General features: G+C 32.2%; 1 long non-coding RNA gene across 1 annotated transcript; it reads left to right on the top strand.

Moving 5' to 3' along the window:
• The first annotated feature begins 7,469 nt into the window (after window positions 1-7,469).
• On the top strand, window positions 7,470-11,212 carry LOC117178573. Its single transcript, XR_004467830.1, has 5 exons — window positions 7,470-7,741; window positions 9,802-10,160; window positions 10,319-10,657; window positions 10,944-11,033; window positions 11,110-11,212. It is a non-coding gene; the product is annotated as an uncharacterized LOC117178573 (long non-coding RNA).
• Window positions 11,213-11,849: the final 637 nt, after the last annotated feature.

The raw sequence follows: 11,849 nt of genomic DNA, 5'->3' as shown, positions 1-11,849 counted from the left end.
AAAACAGTAAGGCTGCAAGTAACATTAAATCATAAAGAAAACATTGGAAATGAGCGAATTCAGTTTATGTAAAAACGAGTAAAAGTGACAATATAACGTTGAATAACAAATTTTTTTTCAAAAGAAAGCGCAATTTATTTAAACGGGACAATGAAACTTCACCTGCTTTAATACCAATGCAAGTTACGAATTATAATAATAAACACGAGTGCGAAACCTGGCGGACCGAAGGAACCGAAAGGAGCCTCTGCAAAGTACCCATCAAGATCCCATTGAGTCCCCATTCGGTTGCTTTTTAAAAAACTGAAGAAAACATCAAGATTAACTTTTAAACTGTAGAAATTCGAATTCTACATTAAATTTTCTATTCGAAACTCACAAAGTAATCGCAAGACTTTTTTTGCAGCGTTAAAAATGTAAAAAACTGTCATTAACTTCTGCAGAAGGTGACTTCAAACGCATCCATAATAGCTCAAGTAGTATGTTGCTCGCGAAGTTTAAAAATAAAATTCTCCCTCACTTGCAACGCAGCGTTGTTGTCTGAGGTTTCCACCGCGTGGCGCTAGCATCCAGACAAAATTCTTAAAGTTACCGACGGAACGCTTATGAACTGCTACTAAAAGAAGATGCACTTGAAGGCGCCTTCGGCCCATGTAAATAACAGGTATTCAACTTTTAAAAGTTTTTAACGCTACAAGAAAAAGTATTGCAATTACTCTGTGAGTTTCTAATGCGAATTTTAACGGAGAATCCGAATTTCAACAATTTAAAACTTAATTTTGCTGTTTTCTTTTTAGTTTTTTAAAAAGGAACCGAATGGGGTCCTTATGGGTACTTTTTAGAGGCTCCATTCGGTTCCTTCGTTCCGCCATGGAAGCAGGAGATACGTGATGAGAATGTTTTTTTAAACCAAAGGAGCTTTAACAAAAGAGAATTCACAATCACCAAAATACTCTTGTCGATACTTTCACTTTTAGTTTTAAAAAAGAAAAAATACAACTACTGCGAACATAATCAAAATATGGACGAATTACCCAAGTAAAGTTTAAAGTAAAAAATACCTTCAAGAAATGCTATTTTTGTGAATATCGCCCCCTAAACCATTATAATAGACTATAAAAAGTTATCAACAAAACCCATATAACGAAAAAAGGAATACTACGAAGTACCATGAATTAAATGTGTTTCCCTTTCCATCTCCTTTCTATAATTACTTTGCATGAATTTTTAATAAAAATATTTATCGTTTCTCTTTTTTGCTTATATCAGGTTTGGAATAACATCAGAAGAAGTACTCGACTTTTTAAAATATTATTTATATTTTGAGTTGTACGCGCATTGCTTCTAAATTATCCTTTTCCTCATACATCAAGCATTTATTTTTAACATTCATTACTCTGGGATTTCTGTGCTAACTCCTGAGAGGATTCTTTTTAGTGCAGAATCACGTAGAGAGAAGTGAGTAAAAATCTGTAAAATCACAAATCATCATGTCGGGTGTCTAATTTTTATGATCTTTTATGGCACTCTTTGGATAACCAGGCGCCCCTGGGACAATACCGAGCGTCATCCTCGTTGGTTTTCCCCTGGGATTTTTGACTTCACCTCTTTCCGACTGCGATAGGAAGTAAAGGGCCGCTTCCACGCGGGAAACGAGACAGGCATCCGGAAATCTCCGAAGACAACCGAATGTGGCTTCGTGCTAAATTTACATCGCCATGGGACATTGGGTCCGTTTCATTGTGTCGCAGATTTCCCTTATCTCTCCTAAAGAGAACATCTCTCTAACAACTGACCAATGCAGCTCGTTGCATCGAGTCAGCCCATTCTAAGTAATATAAATACAGTCTACTCTTCAAAAAAACTTTTCATATTTTTCATTATAAATTTGTGCCGATCCTCCACTTTTCAAATAAACTTTGTATATTTTTAATTTAAAAAAAAAAAACATTTTACGTTGGTGCGGAGGGATTTTTTCATTAAATATTGCATCAGTTTGAAATTCGTAAATAATACAGTTTATTTTACTGTATAAGAATTGCATTGTGAAGCGTGGTACAAAATCAGTGACTGCCCAAGTAAAGAAGGTTGCTCTCGAAGTAATGAGCAAAGAAATCGAATTGTATCTGCCTGTCTCTGACAAGGTTCGCACTTAGACCGATGACGTATCTGCATTTTGGGAGTCGCCGTAGTTGGGTTACAAAGGTTTTTGAGTTAGGTAAGGTAGGAGAGAAGGGAGGTAAGATCTTGGAAAGTTTGGTCATTTACTCACAGCTGGAGAGGGACCGTCTGTTAAGTACATTAGCACAGATATTATATACCTAGATGCGGCTAGTGGCGGCGGAGTAGGGATAGAATTCTTAGCAGGTCAAGATAAATGTAGACGGCGCTGTCGGCGAAAATCTTGACCCACCCCACTGTGCCTCTCTACCTGCACAAGTATCCATCCCCTTTTAATAGTTGTTTTGAGTAAAATCAGCGAAAGAGGCGCTGTCTCCGAATAGATTTACATGTATGAAATTTCATACTTATTAAGTCTAAAATTTTACTTTAATTTTTAGCACTTGAACTTCATATGATTTGATTAGGAATGTTTTCATTTGGAAAAAATGTAACTATTAAGCCTTTACATTTAAAATGAAACAATTGCAGAATTGTGCAATGGTTCAGTTTTCGGCACTATTTTATTTTTAATTTTAGGCCCTTCAAATTTTAAAGCTGAAATTTTGTTATTTGATTTTGACCCATACTATATACAATTTGTGATGCTTTCATGCTAAAACGGGTTGCATTTAAATTTTTTAAATTGTGAACATTTTTATTTATATGATTAAACATTTTGAAACATTATGTATCTTTCAATGATTGCAGTGCAGAAATAGATAACCAACATTTTTCCGAAACTGGGCTTTTTGCATATAAAATTCTCAAACAATGTAATACATATTTTGTGAAAAGGATTTTGCGAAATCTCGCTTTTAATATAGTAACTTTTTCATTTCTATTCGGCCTCGCTATATCTCCGGAGCAAATTTTTATTATTTGTTTTTAATTACAAAATTAATTGTAGTCTTTATCCAAATACCATTTTCAAACCCCATAGAATTTGAAACTCAAAATTCTTGAATGATTTAATCGTAAATGGGTAACTTTTTCTAATCAAAATCATCTTCTCTCAATTTAGCATTCTGTTCAAAGAAATTTTTATTTCGGCACTTTACAATCATTTTTTACTATTTCATGTAGCTTGCCGAATTTTGTGTTAAGATAAACTTTGTAAAAAGTACTGGAGACTTGCTATAGAATATTTAATAGTGTTTTTGAAATATTTAGGGGAATATTACGGAGCTACCTCACAAATTTTAAACGCACATCATCTTATTCATCTTGCGGATAAAGTGTTCAACGTGGATTGTAGTTTAAATAGAATAACAGTGTTTCCATTCGAAAGTTTATTAGGACATGTAAAAAAATATTTGAGAACTCCTTATAGGACATTTGCACAATCATGTCGACGCCTTCATGAGCAATTCTTTATAAAAAATAGGAAACCCGCTGTACCACCGTTATTCGAAATTTTAAAAGGAAATGAAAGCGGTATTAAAAAACTTAAGTATAAAAACTTTGAGATAAAGACTGCGTCTCCCAACAAGACTTTACTCATGAAAGATAAAACTGTCATAAAGGTCAATAAAATGCGCGTAGTTGACAATAAAATAGAGATTCGAGGTAAAGTCTGAGAGAGAAAAAAGTCAATTTTTACATGGCTGATAGATTCGCGACGTTTAAATATATGGCAGCTGAAGAACAAAGCCTCAAATAATGTTTTAAGTTATAAAATAACAGCGGTAGATTGCAAATTGATACGCTTATCTATTAATATGCAAAAAGAGGGCTCGAAAAAAACTTTTGTTATACCACTGTTCCACGATTAATAGTTTGAACTTATATATGTACAGATTTCTATGCTTTGTAAAAATAATAAAAGTGAAGCATATAATCAGAACCCGAGGGGTCGATTATTTCATTTTGTTACAAATTGGAATTTTGTAATTATTCCTAAATAATTTCTCATGAAATTACAGTAAGTTCATTATAAATTGTTCTAGATTGAAGGTTAAAATAATAAGCACCTATTAACTAGACTTAAGACGAAAAATAGTAACGTACACATAATAATTAAATTGGTTTCGGACTGAAAATAAGGCCCAAATATGAGTCAATAAGAGTACACTTTAGAGAAAATTTAAAATGTTTAAACCATATTTACGTTTCAGTTTCTATTTTAACCCTCAGAGGTCATACCTCTCTCCAGTAACGTGAAGGCCATACGGGTGCAAATCTGGTTTTCAGGATTTTAATCGTATTGTACATTCTTTTAAATTTAATTCAAATAACAATAAAAATATATGATTTTGGGGTAAAATTTTCTCAGGAATTCAAATACTTCATTAACGAAAACTTTAAACTAAATTATCACATAAATTGTAAAAATTTTTAAATAAAAATTTTTGAAAATTCGTTTTTTAGGCAAATTTTTTTAAATATAGATATATTAATGAAACTTTGAAAAAATTGTAAAAAATATTTTTCATTGCAATGCAAAAAATTGTTCATTCGATAATTTATATTTTAAATATTTTTAACAGGTGCTTGAAAAAAGGATAATTTCAAAAAGGTAAAAAATCATGTCCAGTACAAAAAATATTATGAACGCAATCGATACACAATTCAGCCCTGTGCCCATCACACACAAGGCGAAGGCATGAGGGGCACTTCATTCGCGTGCGTGTTGCCTGCCGCCCTTCATACAGCCCGCATTTGGTTCACGTTTTCTCTCTTACGATACTAACACTAGCTGTCAGCACCTCGTCTACTTCCAATAATTTTTGAATTTTTTTAGGCAAATTTGTTTGCAAACTTCGCGACTCTAAGCGTCGGCGTAAATGAGCTTCTACTAAGCTAAATCCTGATTTTTTCAAAAATTTGCATCGATTCAGTGTCTCATTTGTGGAAATCAAATTGTACAAAACAAAAGCGTTGATCCCGGCTTGGTCTAACATATTGAAAAAAAATTTGAGAGGCCAACGTCTAGTGCCCCGAGCCGTCGTGTACATATGACACTTCTGGTCAAACGCGTCAGTTCCGCCTTTGCTTGCGTTATGTGTCATAATCATTTCTGGCTTACTCGTCGTTGGATTTATTGCTGGTGTTCGCGTTTAAACTCGAAGCGAGACGATCCTGTTTTAGCTTTTGCTTTTAAATTCGCGGGAATATCGCGTCTCTTTTGTCAGATGGCACTGACAGCACGAAACTTATAATTATTTTTAAATTTTTTAAAGAGAGTTATAGAGACGAACCAATTGTCCATAGTTATATTACGCCAAGTACTTTCTATACCCACTGAAGTTACAAGTTTGCACACAAAAAATGTTGGAATGTCATCGCCTGCTTCAGGAGTAACTTTACCAATATAAACTACTCACGACATCATATAAAATGTACGGCTATCATTTATCATGATGATTTTGAAAAATATCGGCAGAAAACAATAGCAAAATGCCTCAAGTGGTGTGTGAATATCTAACGCCTCTAATTTCGGACTCAGATCAAAATTCGGCGAAACACTAGAACGGCGGCCTACGCGACTCGGCGGAACCTCTGACCATTTCTCACCTGTGATCGCCGTAATAGAGCGCCTTGGACGGCCTCTTGCCCGTAGCCGTTCGGACGAATCCAACAAGCGTCATCGCTTCGAAGCAGTCTCAGCTTCCCTTTCTGCCTGTCCTTCGTCCTCCTCTATCGTGCGCTCATCAACCTGCGCCCCAACCTCCTCTTTTTCAAATACCGAAAATTCACTGTGTCGTCGTCGACGGACAATGCATCGTTTTCAGATGCGTCAGATCTATCGTCGTACAGCAAATGCTCTTCGTCTTCTAATAACAAAGCAAACGAAATGATTTGAGCACAGCGCAAATTGTAACGGTCGAACATGGTGAAAGTTCAGCTGAAAAATATAACAGAAAAAAAATCATTAAATTTTTCTGTTGCGTCCATTCAGGCAACGCAAAACGTAAACGAAAGCGTATTGCCATAGTACGCAGCAAGTCGGCTGCTTTGTTGCCAATGCATGCTGACGAGGTTAGGATCTACGAGACACCACGGAAGAGAAAGAAAATCGTAAATAAAGTAAATTCTTGCGTATTAGGCGCTAATAATGGTAGAAATGCTGTTCATCGTGGCACATAAACAAAATTAGCAGAACTTCACTTGTGACGCTGAGGCCAAACGGCGACGATGAAATTTCACCTGAAAAATATAATAGAAAAAAAATCATTATATTTTTCTATTGCGTCTATTCATGCAACACAAAACCTAAACGAAAGCATATTGGCATATTACGCCGCGAATCGGCTACTTTGTTTTTGATGCATGCTGATGAGATTAGGATCTACGACACACCGCCGAAAAGAAAGAAAATCACAAAAAAAGTAATTACTTACGTATTAGTCGCTAATAATTGTAGAAATGCTCTTTCTCATGGCACTTGAACAAAATAATCAGAACCTCACTTGTGACGCGCAGGCCAAACGGGTGCTAATTTGGCCTAAGGTCAATTTTCGAAATTTCCAGCAGAGCACCTGAGGAACGACTGACGCCAAGTTATTGCTTGACGGTTACGCCAAAGTATAGAGATAATTATCGTACAAGATAGGGGGCTCTGTAGTGCTTGTCTTGGAAGAGAGGGACATTTGAAATTTGCGGCCTACCCGATTTGCACCCGTATGGCCTCTGAGGGTTAATTATGTATATTTATTGTTTTGCACAATTAGGTGTACTCAATACTCTTTCAAGTAATAATTTCGTTGTTTTCAAACAATAGTTTTTATGTTTTTCATATCTAAAAAAACTATATTCACAGCTGCCAAGTATACTGCTACGAAAAAGTGCACGTGCATTTCCAAATACTTATTTCTGAATATTTACGTTGCAAAATAGATAAGCAAGCGTAACTTTAGACGTGTATTTCCACAAGTAAAATAAAAATGGAGAAAAATGGCTGGCCACATATACATTCAAATCCACGCGTAACATTTGTTTAAAGTATTTAAACTAAAAATACATGTGTGAATAAACGTGTGAATCCACATGTAAAATGTTACACGAGATGAACAGAGATCAACATGTTTTGTACCTAAAAATTCACGTGTAAATCCACGTGAATTTTCCAAAATTGAAAACTGTAAATCTCTTGGAACTGTATCATTTTAAAAAGCCGCCTTTGCTGGCCAATATGCGCGTACGCGGCTGCGCAAACATTACCGCGAGCAGGGAAAGGTTCCAGTGTCCCGCCATTTTGTACTCATATTTAACCCGTTCCACACGTATGCAGCAGTATGAAGGTTTTCTTGTTAATCTGGCATTTTTGGGGTTAAGTTACATAACCATATTTTTTGTTCCTTAGAAATGGATTTAAATACACAGGATGAGATCGGCGATGAATTCTATAATTATCAATTAATAGAGTTCGTAACTCGTGGACCGAAAGGGAAGGGGAAAGTCGATATTGTGCCGTCTTGCTGGTTCAAATATAATGCCCAAAAAGGTAGAATGGAATCCCCATTCTTACCACCACCGTACACTCACGAAACATCTGAGATGTTTATCCAATTTCTTAAGGAGAAACTTAATCCCCTGAACAGCTGGCCATTATACACAGTTAAATTGGTTGGACGAGCAAGTAAGTACTATATAAATTCGAACATTTTTCATCAAATTTTAAACTCGTACAGGTGTTTTACGATATTGTAACACCTTGAAGAGGCAAAGGCGCTTCAAAACTGTCTTAAATTTAACATATTCTATATTTAAGAACATTTCTTCAATAAATAAAATCGATTTTCCGAAATTTGCAAAAATATTCCAGGGATCTATTTTTCATTTAAGAACTGCTGTGTACATTTTACATGCATAGAAAAATAAAGTTAAAAATAATCTATAGATACTTACAAATTAGGGGTTTTATCTTCCATTTTTCATTAATTTTTTTACAAGGTATTCACCATGTTATTCAAATGATACAAAAATACTATTAACAGCACATTATTTATTAGAACTTATTCTCATTGAAACACTTCGCTGTATTCTCAAAATCGTAAAAAACGTTGAAGAAAATACGAAATATATTTTAAATATGAACTGGCTCACACTACGAAAATCAATATGACGTAAAGACAAGGAGCAGCATTTTGCTATTCGCCCAAAAATTCTGAATGAATAAACACTGAATAAGAATACGTTCAAAATATAAATTTCCTTCTAAAAATTAATGACTTAAAGATTTTAGTCTATGCGAAATAGAAAAGGCAGCGTTCATGTATTACTTAACATTAAAATGGGGGATTCGATTCATCTTTCGTTTCGGTCTTTCATGTGAAGGAGGGTTTTTTGTCTGATTACGTAATATTTTTAATTGCATGTATTATCAAAAAATTTGTTTCTAAATGTATCTAAGCATTATTTTTAAAGGAGAATATCAAACAAAAATTCTCAAGGTTTCTGGAAAAATTTCAAACCATTTTTGACTTTAAAAAATTAATTTCAAGAGAAATTTGGAAAAGATTACACAACATTTCAAATGATTGCCCAAAATATCAAAACACAATATAGAAAATTGTAAAGAAAAATTTTTCAATTTTGTAAGGTTACATAGTTTTAGGAGTGAGTTCTGTTAGTTTAATATATATCTATTTAAAAGTTTTGAAAAGATTATAAAATAATTAAATTACTAGAATAGGTTAAAAATTTTGTTTAAGAAAATGTAGATTTTTGAGAAAATTACAAGCTTTTTCAAGATTTTCAAACGATTCAAGACAATTAATTTTGTTTAAAGATTCATAAGAAAAAATTCAAATGTTTTAAAATTAATTCTAAGAAAAAATTGAAAAACATTTAAAGCTATTTTCTAAAATTTTAACAAAGTTAAATATTTCAAAGATTAATTCTGCAATATTTCAAAATTTTACAGAAAATCCGACTAAGTTCAAGAGATATTCAGACATTTTGAAAATACTTAAAAATTAAAACTTGTAAGTGTTGAAAAAGTGTTTAAAACTGCAGACGAAAAAAAGACCTGTTCAGTATTTTAGAAAGTTTCAAGAGAATGGAAAAACTTTTTTCAGATTTCTAGGTACAATTAAAATTATTTTTTTTTTTTTAAATTAAAGGTAGGAAAATTTTTCCAAAGATTTACAAAATTGTCTTAGCAATTGCTATAGAAACATTCTCAATGATTTTTTATTTTGGAAAATAAATTTTAAGATAAAATTGAATAAAAATTCAGAACATTTCCAATGATTTCCCACAATTTCAGAAAAAACGTGTGAAAGATTTATAAAGAAAATGTTTCTATTAGGTACGATTCGGAAAAGTTTAAAATAATTGTTGAAAAAGATCAAGTTTTAAATAAAATTATTAAATGTTTCAAAATTTTTACAAAAGTGTGGAAGATTTTAAGGAATAAAAAAAATTTTCTGTGATTCTTTTAAATTGTTTAAATTTCTAAAAGTCCAAAATATATTTTAAAGTCACTCAAAATTGTTCTAATATTTGGTTTTATTTATTTCAAGATAACACTTCCTGAAGAATCCTTTTTTTTATTTATAAAACGTCTATAAGCGAAAAAAATTTGTTATGAAATATGAAACAATCTGGGTTTTAATTCTTTATAAAAAATGTTTTGAGTAAAAATCCTGATATTCAGAAGAGAAAGTAATTTTTCCTTAAATTTTCTGATTTAAGAATTGAGGATATGGAAAAGGAAATTACTGTGTTTTAGAAACATATGAAGATGGGACGAAAAAACTTTTACTGTTTGAGAATAGTGATAATTTTGTTTATACAGCGAATTCCGATTTTAATTCTCAAGGAAAAGCGAAATATATTAAAAATAAATACAAGGAAAGAGTAAAGCAGGGTGATTTTCCAAAAATCCTCTTACAAAGCACATCAATATCATCATCAGCCTCAGATGATTGTGACTCTTTGTAGGAGAAAGAGTAATTAAAATCGCTTCTCGAGTCAGGAACGAAAAAATTGGGAAAGTATAAAAAAGCATGTGACGAAAAAAGGCAAAAATGGCGGTAAATCTCAAGCAAAAGGTAATGGAAATACAAACATTTTTCAACTGAAAATCAGGTGTTTATTAATTTCAAAAAATGTTAGAATTAACTCAATGTTTTTTTTTAAGTAATGAATCTTGTGCAAAATTCTTAAATTTAAAAATATATTTTTAATGAAAGAATAATATTTTTCTCAGGCATTATTAAACCATCGGGCACTGAAAACTGCGACCAAAGCCGTTCTCTATTAGTGGAAAAATCAATCAAAAATAAAAGATTTAAAATAATAAATATACAAAGCGAAGATATCTGTCCACCAGAGCCAAGAAAATGAGATGATACGTTATTTGAGACATTTTATTTGAATCAAATATTTTATCCACTATGGTAGCCACATAATAATGCTGAAGACCAGATACTAAATAACGTTGAACAAAATATCAGTAGTGGAGAATCAACTTCTAATAATTTGGCCAACATCATAAACAATAATGAAAAAGATTGTAATGGAAACAATCATCAAGCTACTGATAAAGGTTAAGTATAGAATAATACTAAGAATTTGTATCGATTTGAATTGAGCTACTATTTATAAATAATTTATTTTATTAATAACTTAAAATCTTATGTTTTAATTCCTTTTTCGAAGTTTTCGCTAAAAATAAATTCTTGGAAAATATTAAAATATGTACTGAGAACAAATCATTCTTCAAGATCAAAAGCGAAAGACGTGTCATAAAAAGTCTGCAAATAATTTTCAACTTAATCTTTCATATAAAAATTGCAAATAATATTTCTAAAGTTTTTATTCATAATTTTTAGTAGTTGATCAAGATAAATTAGGTTTCCACGAACAACTAAATAAGAAGAATGCCACAAAAGAAGACGAAGCACATAAAAATAAACATCAAGGTAAAAACACCGTTAAATTGGTTGAACGGAGACTTTTTTCTGCTTTCTATTACATGATTATAATATCAATTTTTAGATTCATCTGGACACACTTACAAAAATGTACAAAAAGATGAACATAATTTAAAAATCAAAAGGGGATGTATTTTTTCAGGTTAAGTACCACAGCTAATGCTATTAAAAGTACATAATCTATTAGTTTCTGAAATTATTATCAAAATGAATTAACTTGATATTAAGTTCTTTGTTTAGATACGCAACTCATATTAGCTGCAGGCAAGGGAGTCAGTGTCACTCAAAAAGGAATTTTAGATAGGCAAGAGCGTAATGAAAAGATCCTGCATGCCTCAGCTAAAAAAGTGGGTCTTTTGCCAAATTCATAAGGTTTTATTGGTAGATATTTTCATCATATATCTAATGCTACATTTTTCCCAACTATCATTTCAGTCAAACAAACTTTCCTTGCCATATTAGGCTTCGTGATTTTTTTATACGCAGGTAATAAATCTCAAATTTGTATGACTGAGACAGCACAATGTTCTTTGCAATTCAGTTAGAAATTCTCAAGCAACCTCAGATTGTTATTAGCCTCAAACTATTACTTTCAGTGTAGCGTCCTTTAATGAATAGTTAAAGTTGAAATATGATGACATATTATGCTTTTTTGTCGCTCCCTGATTAATTTGATATCAAACATGACTATGTTTCGATTTTTTCAAGATTTTAATGTTAACTGTATTAGTATTTCACTTTGTTTACATGAAACATTTATTTTGCTAAGTATAAGAATAGAATATATAAAACAGAAAGTTAAAA

Source organism: Belonocnema kinseyi, chromosome 8 (assembly GCF_010883055.1).
Source record: "Belonocnema kinseyi isolate 2016_QV_RU_SX_M_011 chromosome 8, B_treatae_v1, whole genome shotgun sequence".
NCBI lineage: Eukaryota > Metazoa > Arthropoda > Insecta > Hymenoptera > Cynipidae > Belonocnema > Belonocnema kinseyi.
The sequence above is the reverse complement of the archived record's forward strand: the minus strand, read 5'-3'. Positions and strand labels throughout refer to the sequence as shown.